General features: G+C 40.9%; 1 protein-coding gene across 3 annotated transcripts in view; it reads left to right on the top strand.

Annotated features, from left to right (window-relative positions):
- The window catches only part of MTUS2 (microtubule associated scaffold protein 2), a 291,758-nt gene that overhangs the window by 26,853 nt on the left and 243,182 nt on the right, over positions 1-21,723 (top strand). For 2 of the 3 annotated variants that reach the window (XM_071553242.1, XM_071553213.1), the window contains exon 1: positions 4,432-4,485. The exons of the other annotated variant lie outside the window; for it this stretch is intronic. The gene's annotated coding sequence lies outside the window, so the exon portion shown is untranslated. Of the gene's footprint in view, positions 1-4,431; positions 4,486-21,723 lie in introns of those variants that run through there. 3 annotated transcript variants of the gene reach the window in all.

The raw sequence follows: 21,723 nt of genomic DNA, 5'->3' as shown, positions 1-21,723 counted from the left end.
TATTACAATAAATACACTGACACTAAAGGGAAATTGCTTTTAATTCACAAAACCCCAGCAGTATAACCCAGTGTCCTGGGGCACAAACCCAAGGGGGTTTGTTTGCCCTTGTGCCGAGACCCCTGTGGCTCCCCCCCCCAGGTCCAGAGCAAAAGGAAGTGAAAAACCTGTTGGTGCAGGCGAGGGCTGTGGTCTGTGTGAGAGCAGTGATCTCCTCCTGTCGAGGTCCTGCTGCTCCTCTGGATCCCACAAGAAGTTCCCAAGGTCTTCTTACCCACCACTTATGTACCCTCAGAGAGCACCCAGTCCCTCCCCCTGGGCGGGGACTCACACAATGGGTGATTAACTCTGGGAGCCAGGGGGTATTGTTGAACTGTTGATGGCCCATTAGCAGCCACGCCCCCTCAGGCTGGGTGTGAAGGTGATAATGACTCCCTGGGCAGCTGCTGCTAATGGCCCATTGTCCTTGGGGAATGAATAGAGGGGGTAGAATACACAGCTTTGATCACCCTCACAAAGTGTTAGCTGGTCCCTCCTGCTGAACTAGGACATTCAGTGATAATGTTTTTCCAGAAACTGTGATTTAAAAAATAAACAAGCAAAATATCAACTAAAAACACATTGAAGCTGTCAAATTTCAAATTTTTGTCATGGTTTAACCCCAGTCACCCCCTCATGCATTCCTTCTTAGCAGGATAGGGGAGAGAAGCGAAAAAGTGAGAAAACTCATAGATTGAGATAAAGACAGTCTAACAGGTAAAGCAAAAGCTGTACGTGCAAGGAAAGCAAATCAAGGAATTAATTCACCACTTCCCATGGGCATGCAGGTGTTCAGCCATCTCTGGGAAAGCTGGGTTCAATCACACATAAGGGTGACTTGGGAAGACAAACACCATCCCTTTGAACATCTTCCTTCTTCCTTGAGCTTTGTAGGCTAAGCACCACACCACATAGTGTGGTCATGTGCAGTCAGCTGTCTCAGCTGTGTCCCCTTACAACTTCTGGTATGCTCCCAGCCCACTTGTTTTTGAGGTGGAGTGAGGAGCAGAAAAGTCATTGATGCTGCCTAAGCCCTGCTGAGCAGTAACTAAAACACCCCTGAGTTCCAGCACAAATCCAAAACACAGCCCCCTAGCAGCTACTGTGAAGAAAACTAACTCTAACCCAGCCCAAACCAGCACATCATAACACACAAGTTCTTTGTACATAAATAAAGTGTTTTAGTTTTTTATTTTTAGTGTTGTTGCATCTGTTCTTGTGAGCTGCTTGGGTGCATTGTGTTCTTCTTGTGTCTGATTTCATACTTGAATAGTTCTTGAGGATATCTAGTTTTGGTTACAATGGGCTTTGTATAGGGGTTTTTTGGCTGTTGCTAGCTTGACTGACAAAGTGTTGCGATTTGTCACTAGTTTATTTCCTAGAGGCAAACTGAGTGTCCTCTCTTTTACTGACTCAGTTGTCTTTGCATAAGACTGAAATATGTGATAGTTTATGTGGAAGAGTGTTCTAAAACTGTAGTGGCAAATAAGCTGTATGTGTATGGTTGCCTATAAGGAGATTCTCAATTAGTTACCTTAACTGTTTATTCCTAGTCAAAAAAAGAGCTTAAGGCAGTTTGTGTTGGTGAGGAAGATCAGGCATCCAAGGCAGGTTTTTAGCTGTGAAAGTAGTCAGCAACCAAATCATAGTAAAATGTTAAACAGATATTTAAGGACTCTTTGCAAATAAAATAGTTCATTCAAGAGCTTCACAAATCAAAAATGTGACATTATGTTGTATTAATTATATACCTTAAAAACTGGACTCCAGCTCACTTTTAATTCAATAAATGTAGATGTTAAATCTCAGATTAATATTATGGAGCAGGGAGGCATATTGTGTTTGCTATTTGGTATTTGTTTTAACCAGAAATAGCTCTAAAAAACTTAAATTCAGTTAAAAGAAGCCCATCTGTTACTGTTCTTGTTTTCTTACCCATCATTTAAATGGTAAACATCAAATTGTAAATTACTTCAACTGTGCTCTCCCCTTTGACAAAGAAAACATGATAACTCTTCCCCTTATTGTGAACAAAATACACAGGAAGGCGAGTCTGAAATTACCAGCTGCTTGATGCAAAACAATTATTTCAATCAACTGTCAAAAAATTCCCCACCTAACTTCTGGTCGCATTTGCCTTCTTTTCAAACTTATTTCTCCATTAATTTGAAAGAAGGTAACTGTAGTTGATAGGAATCTTTGATAGGAAAAGAAACAGTTTACAGCCTGTAAATTTTTCAAACATGATCTTTATTTTAATGGTCCACATATACTTTGCTTAATGAGTTTGAAAAGATTTAATTTAAACTTCAGTGGGTGCTCTAGTACTACCAAAACACTGTCATGCAACATTGATTCTTGTCTAACAAGACAACATAATCAGAAAAAAAAAGTGCAGTAATTTTTGTAACAATAATGGTTTCCTTCATTAAGAGCAACATGTAAATGTGCCTGAAGACTTTCTGGGCACAAATTGTTTAAAGCCAGTCCTTGCTGTTGCTTCTGTTTGCATCAAATCTAAGTTTTATTTTGTATCTCTGCTGTCACTTTTATCTTTCTGGACTTAACATTTTCCTTTTTCAGCCCCATCTCAAAAGCCATTTATTTTATGTTCTTGAGTTTTCCTACCATGACAAACATACTATTTTTACTGATTTTCCAGAGTAGTCAAGGCAGATGAAGGGGGGTAAAAAAATAATAGGTTTTGTCTGAAGAAGTCCAATATTATTTTAAGCTGTAAATTTGTCTCTTTTAGCAAAGAACATTGCCAGGCCCCAAGGAGAACCTGTCTGTCTGCACTGGGGAACTGCTGGAATGGTCCCTGGCCTGAATTTGACCCCTGCCAGCCAGCTTTCTCCCAGGCCTGTTTTGGGAGTTAGAGTGTTAGGACATGTCCCCAGTTAGACCATTCTCACATGGTCACCCATTTCAGTCCTATCTTGGAAGGTGGTCTCATCCCTGGGAAGATACTTGGGATGGCTGTAGCCTACGAGGTTTCCTCAAGCAACCTGAGCCAGTAGTGCTGGCAGCAGGTGGGCAAGGCAGCAGCTCTCCTGTAATACCAGCATTCTATCCTATGTCTGTATGTGCCTTTTCCCTAGGGCGATATAGTGGTGACATGGGAGGTGAAGAGTGCTGTGGTGGCATGGCTCATGACTGCTCAAAAATCATCCTGAGAGGTTTTGCAATGACATCAGCCAGTTCTTTGAGGGTTCTGGGATGAGTCCCACCAGGCCCCATGGATTTGTAGTAATCCAGATGGAGCAGCACTCCACACAATTTCATTTAAAATGGAGTTGGTGTTGGTTTGTGATTTATTTTCCTCCTTTTTTTCTCAGTGTTTTTCTAACCACTGAGTCTTTTGTTTGTGCCTCAGATTGTTCTCCTTCCTCTTCTCCTGACATCTCTTTCTTCCCATGCCTGTTTCCTCCTTCTGTTACACTTCCACATCCCTGGCTGTCTGCCCCACTCATGAATTCTGCTTTATCACATAATTTCAGTTGTCTGTGACTAAGACCTGGTCTTCTGTGGTCTCTCTCTTCTCAGGTGCACATCTTGTCATGCCCTCACCACCTTTGCTTCTCGTCAGGGAAACCACAGCAATGATGCTCATGACTCTCCCCTTTCTTTACTTCCCATCATCTCTTTTTTTCCATCTTTTTTCTCAGATTGAGTAGGATTGACTCTTCCCAGACTGCCGCCTCTAGCTGAGCTCAGTGTCCATCCCCATCTCAACCCTTCTCAAGTCATGGGGTTTCTCAGTGTGATCCCATTATACTGACAACCAAAGGGCTGGTTCCTGGGCTTTGATACTGCACATGGTAGAGAAGGCACTTCCTAATCTTTTCCTGCTCAAGCACCTTTAAAAAGCAGATTTTTAATCCTTCTTGTTTCCCAGTGCAGGTACAGTCAGGTGAGACTGTTTTCCAATTTTAGAACAAAATTAGACTTTGTCATTACATAGAGAGGGAGGGGGAAACAAAGGCTTATTAAATGGTGGCAGCTGGGTAAAACTCTTACATTTAACTGTTTTGTATTTTTGCAGCTGATTTGCATTAAGTGCCGGCTGACACCTCTGTGCTTTTCTCTTTGTGGGCTGGTAAGAGCAGCAGGGAGAACTGCATGAGACTGCTTATGGGGAAAAAATGAGGTGGCTGCCCAGATACTCCAGGTCAGTGCTTTGGCAGTATCTTCAGAGCCATAGTTACTGGATTTTCCTGCTGGCACAGAGGAATCTGTGAGCTGCAGCTTCCTGGCAGGATTCTGGGAACAGCACCAAAACCCCCGACAGGCAGCAAGCAGGTTTTATACTCTGAGTCAGAAGAAGGCTGAGAAGATGCAGCCCTCAAAGGACATACCCAAGATGGGGAAGGGAATCTGTGTGAGGAGGATATTTCCAGTGTGAGTTTCAGAGCTTGGGGGGATCATCTGCTGTCACCACTCTTGGTGAGTCTGCGGGTCAGGTGCTGGTTTTGGTGCAATCACGGGAGAAGGGAGATTGCTGCCTTTCCCCACTGCTACCCTGAGCCAGCTCATCCTTCTAGCTATTTCTGTCTATGCTTATCTATAGCATCATCCCCCTTGTGCCTGTGTACCTGCCAAGCATTCAAAACAGGCACTGCCGTGGCAGCCTCCTTCTTTCTCTCCAGCCTGGAGGATAAATGCCTGGATTGCCTTTTTTTTTTAATTGTTTCTTTGCATCAAGAATTTGCGGTGGGAAAGCTAAGCTGGAGAAATGCTTCCAGCAGTGGGTGGCCAGGTTGGCAGATCCTTGCTTGTTCTTAGCCCCTAAGGAGGTCCTGCAGCCTGGCCCTTGCTGGGCTTACTCACTGCCCTGGGCATTGTTGCTCCCTTTGAAAACAATGGTTTCCCAGAGCGAGATGTGGTCTTGGGTAAAAACAGGCAAAGTTTGGATGCAAGAGAGAAGACCTGGATCTGACTTGCCCTCAAGGGGATCCAGAACAGAAAGCTGAGTGCTTGGGTGAGTTCACAGCAGTCGACTTGTCCAGTGCAGAACACTGTACTCTTTATTGTAGACTGAGTTATGCAGTGTAAAAATAACAATATAAGAAATTCTAATATCTATATACTATATGCTGTCTGTATGCTATATGTGTTGTTTTGTTTAATTTGGGCTATAAAGTAGACTGTTCTCTGTGTTTAGTACATCTTAATGTGGCTTGTGGCTTTGTTCCCAGCTGGAAATTTCAGTGTTTGCATCTGGAGTTGTGCAAATACATACAAGCGTGCAAAACTTATATCCTGCTTTTTCATCTCTGTTGCAGCACTGGTTTGGGCTAGTAAATTTCATTTGGATTGAAAAATTGGCATTACAGTTTGTCTTCTTCCACTTCAGTGTATGACTTCAGAGGCACTGAAGCCTAGATAATATGTGTATTTGTAACCTACTGCTTCTGAGCCTTAAAATAAAAGGTGTAGACATAATGGATACAGTTTCAAAGCACCTTCCCAAAGGGGCTTTATTGGAGAGGTATGAAGAGAGATTGAATATTCAGAATGTTCTTCTTCTCAATATTCAGGTTTTAAACACAGAATTTCAGTGTGAGGCTGTCAGGGTTTCCCAAATATTTTCTTCTATCCTTTCACTGACTGAAACTGTTATTGTAACATTTGAAATAAGACATGAATTCAGACATCCTATATCTATATTTATTTGTCAAATCTGTAATTAAAGATGAATTCTTAGGGCAGGATGTACAAGAGAAGCTGTTCTGATGAGCAAGAAACACTGAAATATGTAGAGGATCTAGATATCTCAATTATTATGTTTGTTATACTATTTGTGAAATACTTCTGTGCTATAGGGAATCCCTGATTTATACAATGTAACTTTTAAAAAAAAAGTTTTTGGCACTTCCACAACAGCATAAAGATATTTATTGGTGATTACAAGTGATTGAGTGTTTGGTCTGAGATTGCTTTGCCCTGCCAGCTATGGTCTGGATGATGCTTCTGGAGAGAGACATTTGACCAGCTTTTTGGTTTCGTTTCTAACTGGAATATGAAGTTAAACCTGGCAGGTCCAAGGAAGAACGTGTTTTGCCCTGATTGTTGAAAATTATCCAACTTTGCTTGTATGAGTTAGGCAGGTTTCAATATATATGTATATTAAGGGGTTTTAAAATCCATGAGTAACAAAGTTCTATTTTTTTTCCTCAATCCATAAGTACAACTAGTTCACGGCCCTTGTCATCAGTTGGTGAGAAAGCCCTTTAAAAATAGGATTGGTGCCACTGCACCATTGCATGCATTCAGGAATGACAGCACAGGAGGTGGGAGTAATTTTGTCTCATTTTTACCATCTAAAGTTCAACTGGTCATTCAGGCTCACACCACTTCAAAGGGAGAGATGCACAGTCCATTTGCTCTGGAGCAGTTTTGTTCTCTTTGAGTACATGATGTCTATGCAATTAAATAGCTTAATCCTCCTGTTCAGTCCCAGGTCCTTGTCTCCTGGATGTGATAGACTGGGTTTCTTTGCTTCAAACACTTCTCTTTTGGAGGCAACTAATTATTTCTGCCTTAGAAATAGCCCCCATTTTAGTTTTGAGGACAGCTCACTTGAGGGAGTGGCACAGAAGGAGTTAAGCATGACACTGTACCAGGTCTGGTTTCCCACATTGTAAAGGTCTGCAGTGCTGTCCCAGTAGCAGGGTTACCAAAAGCACCCACATTCCCATGCCTTGCTCCAAGACACACAATACACACTTCATGCTGTTAAATTCTGCTCTGGTGAGCTGCAACACAGACCTCACCTTGTGTCTGACAGTTTTCAATGGAGAAAATAATCAATTACCATGTGGCACATTGATATGTGGGTGAAATGTGTAGTGTATGTGACTAGGTGGGTGTAGGGGTGATTGTGTGGGTGCTTTGGGAACAAGGGACCTGTCCATGGTGTGTCTTTGGCAGGATCAGACACTGTCCTGTTGGCCAGGCAAGTGCTTACCTGCTGAGCTGGGCTAGGTGCGTTTCAGGCTGCTGACAGATGGAGCAGATCTCACCTGACATGATTTACATGAGGTCACTCAGCAGGTGGGTCCAAAGCTGGATACAAAAGCCAGGCCCAGGTGCTACTCTTTAGGACATCCCACCTCCTCAACAAGCAAGCAACCCCTCCCACACAGGTTTGTGAAATGCCTCGGTTAAACACTTCTGTCTTCATGCCCCACATGAAGTGTATCTGGGTGGGCAGTACTTAGTAATGTGGCTGCGTGAAGATGTGAAAGCATCCATGCCTGCAGGATAAGAGGGAAAAATATGGGAAAAATGGTTCTTTTCCTGGATTTTGCAAAACATCATAGCTAAAATCCTGTTGTGCAGCAAAGGCAGCAGGTGCCTGGCACTATCAGTGTGGTCATGGTGGCCTTAACTAAGCCTTCACAAGCCACTAAACCACACAACATTGTGAACACTGCTGCAGTGTGCTCCTTTGCATTCTAGTTCCTATGGAAACATGCTGTTAGAATGTCTAAAATAAGTACAGTGCTTTGAAACTATTATTATTTTGATCTTCCCTTTCCTCCAAAAATCTCCTTTATCACTCTTCTGGATGAATTTCTAATACATTAAAAAGGTTGTTGTCTTTATCTGCTAACAGTCTGCTACCCAGTTTACCCAAGTGTCTGCATCCTGTGGCCTGATAGATCCCAGGTTCTGCATGGCTCCCTTCCCCCATCCTCCCCACTCAGTGGGGTGGAAGGTTGTCGGTGCAAGTGTCAAACCTACGTATATGTGTGCATGTGTATGCAGAGACACTGAAGAAGGCTTGGCTCCAGCTCCCTTTCTTCCCCATGTAGTGAATAAGACAATGTTGTTTGACACAACAACAAGCTTATTTCCAGCTCTTTTAGGATCCATGGCATAGTGTTGCGTGGGTAGGAGTGCTAGAGGTCCAGCTGCCCTTTGGAGCAGAGCCCTGTACCATGTTGGTGCAGGAGACGGTTGTGAATCAGATGGAGACACCTTGCAGGTCCCCTCTTTCATGGGGATCAGTGCTGGAGTGGACTATGGGCTGTCTGGGAAAGCTTTTGCAAAGGAAATAACTCGTTCTCCTCAAAAGGATGCTCTTGCTGGTAGCTGAAAACAGGACTGTGTATTTAAAGTGCTTTCCCCTCAGTGCTCCTGTGGTTTACTCGTAAAGCTTTCAGCTCCCTTAAAGGAGCAGTCTCCCTGACCTTAGTAGCATCCAATATTTTCAAAAACCATTTTTGCCAAGGGTGCTTTAGGAGAGCTAGGGCTAAATTCTATAAATGGCTAAAAAGTCTTATTTAAAGCTAGCTGCTAATTTTCACTCATTTTCAGGCTTCTATTCTCTTGAAATACTATGTCTCAGAACCCAGTGCTAGATACTAGGAGAAGGTCTGGAGATGCATGTTTAGCATTCAAGGGGGAAGCAGGCGTTTAAATTCAGAAAACTGATTCACAGGAATTTTTGGGCAGTGCCAAAATCATTTGACCTATATGCTGGATACATATATCCCTTGCTGTCTTATTCCCAGAGCATGCTCTGGTCTGGGGATCTATGCACTTGCTGTTTCTATATGGCCCTGCTTGATCTTGAGAGTGGAGGTAAAAAAAAAGGCAGGTTTGAAATAAAAGGGAGTTGACACTGGAACAGTATTTTTTATGACTGCACATCCTAGATAAAATATATTGCAAAGAGTTATGATGGCATAGATCTGGCTCACATTATGCTTTAACATTAAACTAAGTCAGCCATTTGAGAAGTGGTGGCATCTGTTTGAATTCTATTCCAAATCATCAGGCCAAATTCTGCTCACAGGGTTAAATCCGCAAAGCCAGTGAGCAGCTGCTGTGTAATTATGCATCCTGCTTTATGTGGCTGAATGTTTAGTCTTTGCATGATGTTTTAAGTGTTTGTGGTAACTGTAGTGGCAACACCAAATCTGTTTGATTTTGGTGCAACACTAAAAGCCAATAGAAGAAATATGAGTCTAATCTTAATGGACATAATAAAACTTTATAGACTGTTTGCAGGGTTGCTATCATTGTGGAGTTAAATCATTCAATAACCAAGCAGACAAATTAAAGTGATAATACTGGTCCAGAAATAAAAAGGTTGTGAAGCTTGGCATTTGCATTTCATATGTGCAAAGATCCTTCCTTACTTGAATGATGAGCACTGGATCCAGCACTGAAGCGAATACCAAGAGAGATAAGAATCATGAACTATGGAACAATAGTGGGTTATGAAGAGAAATTGCTCTGTTTTAATGTCGATAGGCAAGGCTGAGATTTTTTGTGAGGGCTGTATTTGAACTACTTTGGAGCTGAGCCACTGTAGATGTAACCTTTCTAACCCAATTGATAAGTTCATGTGTATCCACAGTATATAAGTAATTCACATTTATTCTGAGTAGCCCAGAAAAGAATGCAGTAAGATTTCAAAATATGTTGCCTCACAACCCTTTCATTGTAGCAAATTTCTCTCTCCCACTCTTCCTTGTTCATCTATACATTCTGTGCTGGAAAAAGTACCAGTAAGATATCACCTAATGTGCATGGATAGCTGATAAATGAAATGTTAAAAGAACAGCTACAGTGGTGAGAGTAAGAGATGGTCTGCAAGTATGATCTACGAAATAGGGAATCATCTACACATTTGCTAAATCATTGCAAATTTGTTTAGCCATCATGAATTTTTTGGAATTATCTTCCATTTGAGAAGGGCAACACTGCAATGATTTGAAAGAATTATTCTGGCATATGCCATTAGATAATATTAAATCCTGACTGTAGTAAAGTAATTGTTAAACTCTCTTAAGAGAAAAATCATAAGTTATCTTGAATGTAATGAACCCATGAGGACTGTATATGTGGTTCAAAAAAGGAAAATCACACAATCTAAAAGTGATTTTTAAAGGTGACATTAATTTCGATGCTGTATTGGCATAGTTCATAGAGACATAAAATGGTTTGTGTTGAAAGGAACCTTAGAGATCAGGTAGTTCCCACCTCCCTGCCATGGGCGGGAGCACCTTTTCCTATAGCTTCCTACTCTTGCCCCCACACCAAATAAATTTTCTTGGGTCCAAGTGGTATCAGAATGAATGTGGCATGAATGGTAATGATAGATGGTCATGCTTCAAATTGGGACATAATGTCCATTCAGTTGCCACAGGAATTCACATTAATCTGATTTGTGAATACCAAAATCAATTGAATTTGAAAGTAGTAGTGTGACTGGGAGGCATTGCAAACTCTGCTGAGAACAGAGAGAATTTTATAGCTGGTGAACTAGAAGCACTGGATTTTCTATCTGTAAGACTCAAATAAGATAAATGTAAACACACAGATCTGTGGAAATGATCTGACAACATGTAACCAGTAGTGCTAGGAAGGAGAAGAGGTTCAAATTGTCAGCCTGTGAGGCAGTGTCTCTTAAAATTGGGTAAGGATTAACTCCTTGACTGTGAATGACAGTGGCAAATGTTCATTCAAGACTCAGAAAAGGAGCAGCCAAAATCTTGCTTTTCTTCTGGCACAAGTGCCCCCAGAGCCCTGCTGGCACTGAAGGCTCATTTTAGGGCAGTGTCTGGCCTGTCACCAAAGTAAGCTGCCACGTGTGTCTCTACCTGCAGCGGCTTGCCTTGTTCTGCAGCTAACACCCATCCCAGTGTACAATCCTAGGCTCTTTCTGGGGGTCAGCAAAGATACAGGTAGAATTAAGCATAGGAAAAGTGGATGGGCAGCCGTGGTATGTGGTGGCAGAAGGGTACCTCCATGGAGTCCTGTTAAATGCAGAGGAAACAGCAGAAAAGGAAAGGACCCTGTCACAGGGCCGTCATTGAAACATGAGTCTCTTATGCTGCACTAGTTAAACTGGGTAAGCAGAGTGACAGTGATCAACACAGGTTTTGATGTAGTAATTTTTACCAATCAAATACGTATATGCCTTCAAGAATTAAAACTTCCATATTTAATTTATCTGCCACTGATTAGGATCAGAGTCAGGATAGATTATACTTTCTACTTTAACTTTGATTCTGTGTTTTCTCAGTTAAAACACTGTACATGTTTTCATAGAATCATAGAATACACTGAGCTGGAAGGTACCCATGAGGATCATTGAGTCTAGTTCCTGGCCCTGCATGGGACACCCCAAGAATCACACCATATATGTTTTGTTGTCTTAGAAAATGCTTTTGCACATGCCTAATATACATCTTTCTCTGCATCTCTTCCCAGCCACAAGGAGCATAGGTTTTCATAGATGCCCTGGGGAGTTACATTTTAGTGCATCATTGTGTTTGCAGTTCCAGATTTCTGAAAGTGAACATACAGCCTACTATCTCCTCAACTACATAAGATGCTTGGGGTTTTTTACAGTAGAAGGATGGAGTGCTTAAAAGGAGGTGTTTCTAGTAAACAGAGCACTAAACTGAGCATCATTAGTGGTTTCCTCATTGTTATTTATCTGTCCAGTGACCTTTGACAAAGGTTTTTCCTGCTCTGCGTCTTCCACATGACTTTGTATTTTCCGCACACTTTCTTTTCATATCATCCTGCTATAAACTCTTTGAGGAGGTGTCCATTTCTTACTGTGTATTTGTATGAAGCCTACAGCTCTTGATTGCTTATGAGCAACTGAAAATGAGGGCATATTTGGGAATGACAAAAAAGTAGAAGATGCATGTCTCAAGGGGTTAGATTAAACATAGTAAGTGGTTAAGATGAGAAAATCATACTTTTTTCATTTGGGCCTAAAATGCCTGGCCTGTTTCTAGAAGGAGACTTAGTTTTCTAGTAGCAGGAGAACATTGGACATAGAGCACAGGAACTCAACTGGAAAGGAACAGAGTTAAGAAATACCTGTTTTGCTGAGGTGTGGTTCTTCATGTTAATATAACACATAATTTACCATCCATCCCTCAGAATGAGTGGTTTTCTAATATGCATAATTAGTGTGTGTTGCTTCACTTGATCCTGGGAAGAAAATGTAATTTTGGACCTGCACTGTCTGGGCTTTGCCTTCTGCATCAAGTCCATGTGCCCAACCTGAGACTGGGACACTTCTGAAAATGTCCCCCATCCTGCTTCTCTGCTGGGTGGCTGAAAGCAGTTATGGTGAAGAGAGATTTTGACTGCAAAAAAGAAACAGCCACACCTCTGCATCCAGACTGGAGAGGCTGTGAGGAGCCACAGTCACAAATTTTACCTTCTTTTGTTTTTCTCTGTTTCTACAAAGGGCGTAGCAGGATTTGTGGGATTGTGCTGGTTTTTTTCAGAGCTCCTCTGATTATTAATGCATTCTTGCACATGGGGAGAAACTATGGGAGAAGCCCGTTGGTAAGAATATCTTTCTTCAATCAGATCTCAGTGATTTCCTCAAATCCAACTGATAAAGCTAAGCCCGAACTACACTTCAATCTCCAAAGCACCGATCCCCCATTCTGCTTATACTCAGACCAAGTTCTTCAAAGAGTTAAAAAAATCTAAAAGTTATTTCCTCTGGCCTGTTTTCTTCCCTAAGGTATTTCATTGTAGGACAGGTTGAACGAAGGGAAGAGATTAGCAAGTTTTTGTAGTTTTGGTTGCATGCATGTTTGGATCAAACTGTTGTAACGTTTTTCATGAGATCTGCAAATTGCTTTTTTTAAAGTAAATTTAATCCCTTTGAGTATATTGTGCACTTTATAGCCTTTAAATGATGCTTAGACTACAACTTCTGTCAATGTTTATGAAAAATAGGTTGTCTTAATTTGTAAAATCATGAGAATCTTTTAAGCCCGGAGGCAATTGCAGTCAACGGGATATTGTTGCTTTGTATTCCAGCTGGAAAAGGAGCAGGTCTCTTGCCACCAAGAAATGTACCTTTAAATTGTCCTGCATCCTACTTTATGAATTGATGTATTCCATACTAAGCCATGACATTATCATGTTCTAAGCTGTTTATTAATTCTGACATTGAATAATTAAAAAGGAAAAAGAAGGATCAGAAAAGCATATCATTGAACACCATCACAGAAGCTGTATATACAAGAAGGATGCAGACTGTATAGCAGACTACAAACATAAATGAAGAGCTACATAAAAGCCAAGAGAATCCAGAAGCTATATCCTCAATTACATACATATGGTGTTTTCAAGTGAGTGCTGCAATACCCTCATCAAGTGCTTATTTGGTACTTTTACTACAGAATTTACAGGCTGATATAGCAAAGCAGCATCATTAACTTGCTTTCCACTATAAGGTGGAGTAAATATGGCATTGTATATTCTCTTAAAGTGATTTTTTAAAACGCTGTCTGCACCGGTAAAGCATGCAATGGTGTCCTACCAAATCTCCATAGGGAAATTAAAGAATAAGAAAGGAAAAAGAAAAAAAAAGCAGTGCATTTTGAGGGGCTGTGAGGAAGCAAACCGAAATGTGAAGGTTAATTGCCAAGAGCCATAGTTCTATGTCTTTGGGAGAACAGCAAGTGTTTTAGGCTATCATCTCCCCTAATATTTCACTTTTTATACCCATGCAAGCCTACAAAAATGTGGTTTTAATATTTTTTCTTCTCTGTATTGCACCTTATCTTCTCCCCCTAGGTTTTCAGAGAAAATAGTATTCAAAACTTTAGTAGAGGAACAGATCAGATACATCTTTGCAAGTTTTCATTTGTTTTGTACTGAAATGACACTACCTGCAGTGCTGTGGTAAAAACATGGGATAAAAGTAAGACTGCACAGCTCTCAGGAAGTATTAAGGTTTAATAGCAAGACTGAAACCTTTCTGGCCCTTCTGAGCTTTACAGCGTGGCATTTGCATGCTGTTGTAAGTGTGCTTCAAAATGAGTCTCTGCTTGGTTATGCAAATTGTTCTTGTACCAAGGAACCACTATGTGCTACAAAATTAAAACTGGGAGGAAAAATAACCACTGGGGGATAACATGCAATAAATCCACTGAAGTTGCTGGCTCTGGTGAGGTAACGTCTTGTCCCTCTGCGGGTGGAACATTTCTCTGTTGAATCATTACAGTTTTGCTCAGAAATAGCCTACTGCTTGAACAGCCGTGGGAAGAACAATAATATCAAGCAGATATCAGGTTTTCCCAATAGGAGCATCCTGCTGGGAAATGGGGTGCACTGGTGTGATGGTCTAAAAAGCTCAGCTGTGGCAGCTCTCTGTAATTGCTATTCCCTTCTGATTCCTTTGCTGAATGCACAGAACTGCTTCTAACAAACAGATCTGAGAACAAAATCCTTGACTTGTCACCAGTGTAATACTCTTCATGCTAAGCTGGGATTTCTGATTAGTTTGCCTTCATTGTTTCTTGCGATCACTACTTGATACTGAGTCTCTCATCTCCTGTTATGGTGCCAAAGCCTGACACTGAGAACAAATCCTCCTGTTTCAATCGGTGATGTTTAATATTTCATGATGAGTGCAGTTTAGTGCCTCCCCAGGTAGGAGGCTCCAGAGCTAATTACGAACGAAACATCTTCTGCCTGCACAGGACACATATGCACTCTGCATTTTGGTTCTGTTAAACAGCTGAGCTGAGTGGGATCAGTGCTGGTTACTGCTGGCTGCACTGATGGCCTCTTACTACTATTGCTGCTTGAAGAAATCCCTGCTTAGTTTTCTTTTGTAGTTTACACAGCTGCAAAAGAAAGTCTATTTTATGAGGGCACTGTTGAAGGATGAGTGTAGTCCTTCTTGGAAACTGGTAAGTATCACATACCAGAGAGAAACACTGTGTTTGTGTGGTGTGAACAAAGGGCAGGCTGGGTTTATTCTTGTATGTATTCTTCAGTGATAAAGAGCTCAGTCCTAAGAATGTTTGGCAATTGATTGTAGACTGACAGCAGAAAACATCTCAGACTTTCTATGATGTATTTAAATTTTTGTGTTTGTGGATTTTTTTTGTCATTGTTGTGTTTTTTTGGTTTTGTTCTGGTTTTTTTTGGTGTATGGTTTAAAATTATTGCTATTTAAGATTTATTTGCTATGACCATGTTGGATTAAAAAGAATGGTAAGCTTTATCTTTTTTTTTTTTTTTTAATGAGCTTATATCAAGACAATTGAATAGCTCAGCAGTTGTTATATCCCACTTAAAGCCTGTTAAATGCAGTGTTCTGGGGATTGCTTATAGGGGATAGTTTTGAATGTATACTTAGTACCTGCATAATTTCCTGCATTGTTGTTTAGGCTCACCATTCATTTTTTAGCAATAAGTCACACAGAATTCTGGTCTTCAATTTGATCCTGTATCTTTTGCCAGGAGGGTTTTCAGCAACAGCCTAGTGAACATAGAGTAGAGCATTAATAAAGAAATGCAAATGAAGGAATTAGAACTATCCAGTCATGGGGTTTTTGTGTTTGTGATGAAGAGAGGTGGCTGAAATATATTAACACAGCAAAACCTCTGCTGTGATAAAGCAGAAGGATGTTATGTGGACTGCGCCCTTTGCCACCATAGAAAGAATAGGCTGCCATGGTGCTTGGGCTTGCCCAGGATACTCTAGTGCTTTCCTCTGTAGGGAATTCCTGTTTCAGAGTAGGGGAGTCAGCAAATTGAAGCAGCACTGGCAAAAACTAGGTGCAGAGTTTGCTTTCCAGGGTGTGCAGCTGGTTGTTCTTGTTTCCCCAACCAGAGCACGATTGTGTCCTGTGCCTGTGGAGACTCCTGGTGGTCTTGGTGGCCAGGAGTCATGGGATTTAAGTCTGACTTTTCAGGGAACTCTTGGCAAGTCCTTCCCCACAGAGAAACAAGGAAGATCAAGACCTGGCTGGGATGGATGAGCCCCACAACAAAGCATTTAGGTGGGGCTGCATGGAGGGCTCCTTTCCTCCATGTGCTTTGTGGCACATTCACTGCAGAGCAGATCCTATGAAAAGATTAAGGCCCACATGCCTTTCCATAGAGAGTCTAGGAGGTTTTTAGATCTGCTGTAATGAAGTTTAAGAGATTCTTTGTTTGGAAAACAGAAGTTTAACCTCAGGGTTTGAATCAAGGCATGGGATTGCTAACATCAGAAATCCCTAAAACCAGAGCAAATCCTAAGGCTGTGCCCTGAACATGGTTAGGATGTCAGGATCTGAACAAACGCAGCAAATCAAGCCCTTGGACCTAAGTGAGGACTTACAGATCTGCCAGTCTTGCATGTCTTTCCTGTGGGAGATAGATATATACATAAACAGTCTCAATACTCAAGAGGACAAGATTATGAGCACTCAAGAAAGTATTTAGCAGAAACCTGAGTGTTGCATGGTGGGCTGCTGCCCACTCCTGCGTTGATCGGGACTTCTTGAATCAAAGTCCTCTTGAGCACTTGTGCTAATTCCACTTAGTACTTGGGTGTCTGTACATGCTATTCCAGGTCTTACCATGCATTTCTAAACCAAGTGAACTGCTCTAAAAATGTCTCCTCTTTCTCTACAGAATTACAGCAAGCTTGTTAGCATCTCGCAATATTTCAGATTCTTTTTTCCATAGCAGAAAATTTGAACTTTTTTTCCAAAATAAAACATGAAAATTTTATTCAGGATAATTGGGCTGACTTGATGTATTTGACATTCAAGCATTATTGATCGGTTATTTTAGTGTGAAGTTGGGGATCATGACTGGGTAGTCTCAAGTCAAGCTGCTGTGTGTATATTTGAATACAATGAAATTCTAACTAAAGGCAAACCTGGCTCTAGGTGTAGTGAGATTTTAGCATTTGCTTCCAGCCACACATAGGTACTAAGATCACAATTTTCAGTGACAACAGAAACCAAAATTCTAGCCCTCATGGTGAAGAAATCAAAAATATGATTCACAGACACCCAAAGAGAGAGTGGTAAAGAACTCAACCCTGAGCCGAAGTGTGGTAATAAAAATTAGTAAAATCTAAATTTTGAGCTAGGCTGTGATTTTAGCAATTTCTATTAGAATGGTAACATGCTGAAACAAGAAGGTTTCAGAGCTCTGGGTAGCTTTTCCCTGCAGACATGGCAGATAGAAACCTATTTCTTTTAAGTGAAAACATTCATTCTTATTTAATCTCATGTCTCCTGGAGCAAAGTCCTTTAAGAAAAAGCACTAACGTATCATTCAGCAATTTGTTGTTGCTCCTTGGGGATTTTTTTCCAAATTAGTCTTGTGCATCTCCTTTGTGTTCAGTCAAAATTATTAGTGAGCTGCATTTGTTACAAGAAGTCAGCTGAGTCCTCAGCTCCTAAGGTAAGCAGAGTTCTGAGTCCGAATTTTGAGCTGTACCTACCTTTAGCTTGGAATAAGGGCAGAAAAAGTAGTTTGATGTCTGTGTTAGATGCCCTCTTAGAAGTTGTGTGTTTTATAACTGAAGCTGTGGGGTGGAATGCTTGTTTTCAAATGAGCATGTCTTGAGGTTTTTGCTCTAGTCTGCTGCAAACATTTCATTCTGAAAGTCACCATCCTCACTGAGTTGTGTAAGGTGTGTAGTTCCAGCCAAAACCAGGAACTGAAACTCTTTGGTTTGTGGGAGTATATTTTATATTGAGAAGTAAGGTGCTCCCCACATACTTCAGCAGAGCTGAGCAGCCTGTGTACTGGGGAAACACTTCCAGCAATAAACCTGAGCTGAATAAATTCCTGTTTCTTGTAGCTGGGGAATATCCTTATGTCACTGATGAATTCTGCCAGCTCACATGTTGAAGTTCTGCATTTAATATTGAGATTTAATTTTTGGAGGGATTTACTAAATCACTGCTGTTATAGATGGGGAAAGACTTAAGTAAACATGGATTAATTGATTCAGGAGAACGGAGCTCCTTGCTTTGAATAAGAGTGTCTGGATGGAATCCTGTAATGGATGTCTGGGTGTCAGGGTAAAATATTGATGATCATTTCTGTGGTTCAGGTCACTGGAATGAATGAAATTATATTTTACAGAAGAAAATTGATTTGCATTAATTCCTGCTTGGGATGCACAACTAATAAGAGAGCTGTTTGTCAGAACGTGTAACATTGTTTCTCTGTTGTTTATAGTAATATTTTATGTGTTCAATTTCTACAGTATTTGACCTGGGATGTTTTAGAGAAACTAGAAATTGCTTTCATAAATGCACAAGAATAAGCAAACAACTTAGAAAAGCTACCTTTCATCTACTCTCATTTAGTACCTAATTTAAAGTGGCAAACTACCAGGAATTTGGAATTAGTAACACATCACAGATAAAACTGACTTGTTAGAGATTTGTGATGTTAGAGCATCCTACTGCTTTACATAGACATGAACTGGAATTTCAGTGTCAACCTGTAAGTAATTCCAGTTTGTCTATCTATATATCTCTGATTTTGAGGTAGGAAAGGCAAAAAAGTGAGGATATTTAGATATGAGTGCATAGAAAAATAGTTAGGTTTATTTCTTTTTAAAAGCATTTAATATTTCATGCCTCCTACCAGCTCAGCTGGGACTCTTTAAAAGCACATCTTTTCAAAAGCTGACCAAAACATTTTTGGCATGGGGTCTGCAATTTTTTTTTCATCTTGTTTTCTTAGAAAATGCTGTTGGGCCAAACTCAGAACTCTTAAGTTTGAATGAATTTTTCATTTTATGGAATATTCAAACATATTTTGCAACAGGAGCAGGACAGCCCTGCATGTTCAAAATAAAAGAATATGGGTTTGTTTATAATTTGTAAATTTTTTATAAATTGAGGTAATTATTATACCAAAATTATAAATAAAAGGCAATATCAAGCAATATTTAGTTTCGTCCCCAGAATTAGAAACAACAAAGACTCAGTCCATTGGGACTCCAGTTTTGCCACTGATTTTTAAGTGGAAAATAGGTTGGGACCTCTATGAGAGGTGGCCTCATGAAGCTTGTGACAATTATAATGAGATAATGATAGATGAATATGGCAACATAGAGATGGCAGCTGGTGGTCCATGAAAGATGCAGGGAGACACATCCAATTTGTTGTATTGGTTAAGACAGGTTTATTGTTCATCAGTGTACCGTGTGAAGAGTACTGTGAGTGTCCAGTTACTGTGTGTTCCTTCCCTGAATAATACTTGGACTTGCTCTACTAGCAATAGCTTATTATTTTAATATGAATCTTATTGGCTATGCATTTCTGTCATTCAGTTTTAGGCTGTGTTGCATTTTCTCCACTGAATAATGAACCTTTCTTCCCAGCCTTTCTTCTCCTCTTCTTGAAATGAAACACCCATTAATGTTTTTCAAGAGTATTTGGGTACCACATATTTATTTTTCCGTGAGTTTGGAATGGGTTACCATTGGTTTCAACATTTGTATAATGAGCATGAGGAGATGCTGTCCTGGGACATGTGCTGTGTGTCCCAGCAGTGTGTGGAGAGCACAGGTTGCAAAACTTGAATGGGATCCTGTTTAATGAAAATGATTTTGTGGATAGTATTGGAAACCAAAACCCATTCTCTTTGCTAGCTGGTCTGAGTTGGTATCCCCTGATGTCAGAGCTCCTCAGCATCACTCCTGTCAGCCCACTTTTAAATGTGAGGGGTATTTTGGGGCCAGTGGTTTTCCCTTTGTACCCTAAGTGTTTGCTTTAGAAGCTGAGCTCTGCTGCTGCTGTTTTGCCACCAGCAGCTCATTTCAGATACAGGACCTGGTATTGATTGGAATTGATTAACATTTCTATAGTTCTTCTTAGTGTAGAGCTGAGTGCCTTGCACCTCCTTGACAGCTGGTAATTTGCATCCTGGAAGGGCAAAAGGTCTTGTCCTATAATCGAAGGGGTGACAAGCGGCTGTTCCATCAAGGTGCTATGGTGGTACCTAAGGGTTCCAAAGGAGGAGCTCTGTGCAAAGCACAGAGTCCAGTGCCCCTGCCCTGAGGGTCTCAGGAGACCTTGCAAGACAGAGAGAAGGAATGGAGGCACATTAATTTTTTCCTTTATTTGTATTTCTGATCTCTGCATACAAAATAAACTCTTTGAGGAAACACTAGAAGCAAAATAGAAAATGTAAGGTGCATACATTAAAATCCTTCAAGCTTTACTTGTACTTTTGTTTCTTTGGGAGTATTCAAGAGTTTTAGTTTTCCTGCATTCAGTTTCTTTTTCTGAAAAATATTGGAAATGTCCTGTATTTTCTCCCCTCTTTGGAATCTTTCATAGGGCTTAGATGTGACTAGCTAACATTCCCCCCCCCCCCCCCTCTGCTGAAAGCTTGGAAAGTTTTGATCCTTAATAAGCATATCTTTTCTTCCACCTATTTGTATGGTATCCATACGAAATAGATGTTAACATTGCTGAAAAACAGTTTTGACCTATTTGATCAAAATTATTTCTTTCCCTCAAGCAGAGGTCACTGTTATGGTTGCCATTGTTCTCCTTGTTCCCCACTTATCAAGAGAGTCTTTCAAATAAATACTGCAGACAAGGACTGAATTTAAAGAAACTGTGGCAGCCTGCTCTTTGAGCTCTTGCTGTACATTATAAAAAAGGGAACAGATCTCAGGACTAAATATAATCAAGTACTCCATGCGTTTTGGTTTGCCCAGGCAGGTCCTCTACTACTTTGTAATTCAGGGCACCTCAAATGCTCGCAAATGGTCTTACGTGGCCTCAGTTTTCAGAAAGCAGTTGCCACCCCAGCACTGAGGAGTAGCTGCACACGTGATGATGGCACAGGTGCCTGTACATTCCAAGGCAGCTGCTCCATCTCAGAGCAGCAGTGCTCTGTTCTACTATTTCAGGCTTCTCAACCAAGTCGTAGCTATCAGAGTCTCCCACCTACTTGAGATGCTAAGTATCCTACCAGTGATTGCTACTTCTGAACCACTGCACTTTGTGCCTTAATAAGAATTTTTTAGAAGTACTTTGCACTTAGCTGACATGTAAGTTTAGCTAGTATTATTTGTTGGGCTTGGATGAATTATGGCATGTTCTGTTTAACTCTTCTTCATATAGGGTGTTGCCATACCATTACCAAAAATTGCAAATGCTATCTACTGTTTGACTGGGCAGTAATGGAAGTGTTGTAGTGAGTCTGAACTTGGCAGCAACCAGGGAATCATGAAATGATGCTTGCATTAAAGGACCTGCAAATTCATCTGGGAAGCTTCTTTGCAGAGAAATGGACTAGCTGCACATTCAGTGAAATTGGCCTTGGGTTTGGGGATATATAGAGGTCGTGGTAAGATTCAAATGCATTTACATTGGTTATTCAGCATGTAATAGTTTCCACTACCATATATCCTGCTTAGTACTGTCTTTACAAGTAGAGAGAGGGGAAAATCAGTCTAAGGTGTTGCCCCTGTTTGCTTAGAGAATCAGACTACTCATTTTGCACAGGTATCTGTAGGTTTCGTGTGTGTGTGTGTAATCTAGTACTTGCAGAGCCAATCATCCACCCATTACTCTCTGGAAAAGGCAGATTCTAAAATCTGCTGTATGCTGGTTTGGTTTTTTTTGACTGACTGACTCATCACAGCCACAGTTTGCAAACAAAGATTTTTGGAAGGGCTCTACCCATGTGGGTGTGTCCTTTGAGCCTGTGCAGTGGATTTTTTAGGTGAGGCACAGCGTGCACAGAACTGGCCCCACCCTTTGCTCCTAAGGTTCATCTGCTACGGTTGAGAGAGCTTGGACAGTGACAGTGAAGTCCTTGGCACTAAAACCTCCAGCTCCCAGTATTCCCAGGAGGTCTCCCATTCAAGCACTAACCGTGGCTGACCCTGCTTAGCTTCTGAGA

This window comes from Pithys albifrons, chromosome 1 (assembly GCF_047495875.1).
Source record: "Pithys albifrons albifrons isolate INPA30051 chromosome 1, PitAlb_v1, whole genome shotgun sequence".
Taxonomy (NCBI): Eukaryota; Metazoa; Chordata; class Aves; order Passeriformes; family Thamnophilidae; genus Pithys; species Pithys albifrons.
This window is presented reverse-complemented; position numbering and strand designations above follow the sequence as displayed.